This window comes from Eubalaena glacialis, chromosome 15 (assembly GCF_028564815.1).
Source record: "Eubalaena glacialis isolate mEubGla1 chromosome 15, mEubGla1.1.hap2.+ XY, whole genome shotgun sequence".
In the NCBI taxonomy this organism is placed as follows: domain Eukaryota; kingdom Metazoa; phylum Chordata; class Mammalia; order Artiodactyla; family Balaenidae; genus Eubalaena; species Eubalaena glacialis.
Window position 1 is genome coordinate 74,104,242 of NC_083730.1, and position 2,131 is coordinate 74,106,372.

The window sequence follows — 2,131 nt, forward strand, 5'->3', positions numbered from 1 at the left end:
AGCCAATACTATGGCACTGGGTTTTGAGGAGAGAGCTTTATTGTGAGGTCAATCGACAAGGAGACAGGAGGCAAGGCTCTCAAATCTGTCTCCTTGATCTAGGGTTTGGGGTGAAATTTAAGGAGTCAGGGGAACTTCAAACTTGGAAGCTGATCGGCTAGTGTTGAATCAGTCCATAGAAACAGCTACTCCTGCACCTGGAAGCCAGCTTTTCCTTACTGAAGGACTCCTCGCTTTGTAAAGGGCTCTGGTGGCAACATTTCTATTCTATAAGTTCTGTAGACTGAAGATTCTGGGTCATGCTGGAGACATGGGTTCCCATCTTCTACGTGCACAGTGCTGTCTCTGTAAAATAACTCAAGGTTTGATTAGTCAACCTATATAAGGAGGCAAAACCAGTTTAAGCTGGTATTGTTTCAGTTTGATTATTCAGCAGTCTCTTTAAGGAGGCAAAACCAGTTTAACCAGTTTAATGTTTTACGTGCTTTTTCAACCACGTTGTAAGTAACTCACAACTGTGTTTGTCAATTATACTCCAATAAAGCTGAAAAAAAGGACCCCTTCCTCCCAAAAAAGAAAAAAATGTCAAACTCATACAGAGAGTAGAATGGTGATTGCCAGGAGCTGGCGGGAGGGGAAAATGGGGAGTTGTTGTTAAACAGGCATAAAATTTCAGTTCTGCAAAGGAATACGTTCTAGAGATCTGCTGTACAACATCTAACAATATCGTTTGTGCATTTAAAAATTTAAGAGGGGAGATCTCAAGTGTTCTTACCACAATAAAAAAAGTTAGGCAATTTCTGGTTATCACAGAATGCTTGGAATATATAACTAAAGCAGTAATATGCTAAATATCAAACTCGATAATGAGGTAATTTCCAAGAAATAAAAATTAGGATTGTTTGACAATAGAAGAATAAGTATGTCTCTCCATGTGCACTCTGAAAAAAAGATGTTTTTATAAATGCATGTGAAAGAAAATGTTTCATAGTTATTTCTATTTTAATATGATCATGGCACATTAAAATGTATTAGTGCTTGCCTGTGAACACTAAGGTCACTTGATTTGTAATTTTCTATATTGTTCTATATTTTTGTGACTAAAGGCATTACTTGGGGGAATTAAAAGAATATCTTGAAGCGATTTTGGCTTTGGATCTGCCACTAATTCCTATTTAACCTTAATTCAGGGGTCGGATTCTTTGACCCAAGGAAACAGAATAGTATAAAAAAAAGAATGTGAGTGTCAGATGGTGGCAGTGATTAAGTATAGCAAGAGATGTCTTTGCAAAAGTTACTGTTGGTCCCAGAAGACTCTCACTTAGCTGTGTGACCCTGGGCAAGTCACTTCACCTAAATCTCTGAATTATAGGGCTGTGGTGATGATTTAAAAGTGACTGGGCACGGTGGACACTCGGAAATCCTGGGTTCTCAATAAAGCCACTGCCCTGCTCCTTGGTCCTTTGGAATTACTATATTAGTAAAATTTATACTTGACAGTAATTTTAGCTTAAAGTTTATTTTGTCTATTTCGTCTCAGCCTTTTGGCTAAGATCAAGTGTAGTATCTGTTCTTGTCAATTTAAAGTTTATTTTCTCTGATATCATTGCAGCTGTTCCCACTTTTGCTTTCCACTTGCATTGACTATCTTTTTCCATCCCTTCACTTTGAGCCTATATGTGTCCTTAAAGCTGAAGCGATTCTACTGTAGGCAGCATACAGTTGCATCTTTTTTTTTAATCTATCCATATGCCTTTGGATTGGTGAATTCAATCCATTGAATTTAGAATTATTGAGAACTTACTAATGCCATCTTACTGTTTTCTGGTTGTTTTGTATTCCCGTTGTTTCTTTTCCCCTCCGTTTCTGCCTGCCTTGTGAATTGGTTATTTTCTGTGGTGGTGTGCTGCTTCCCCGTTCTTTATCTTCGGTTCATCTGCTCTAGGTTTTGCTTTGTGGTTACCATGAAGCTTACGTAAGACATCTCATAGACATCTCTTAAAATCGTCCATTTTAAGCTGACAGCGTCTTAACTTCAATTGCCTACAAAAACTTTACCTTTTTACTCCCACTCTTCATGTTTTTGATGTCGTTATTTACGTCTTTTTATATTGTGTGTTTGTTAATACAT

The 2,131-nt window shown here is 37.6% G+C and overlaps 1 pseudogene; it reads left to right on the forward strand.

Annotated features, from left to right (window-relative positions):
- The first annotated feature begins 1,528 nt into the window (after positions 1–1,528).
- On the forward strand, positions 1,529–1,627 carry LOC133076073 (U2 spliceosomal RNA; annotated as a pseudogene).
- Positions 1,628–2,131: the final 504 nt, after the last annotated feature.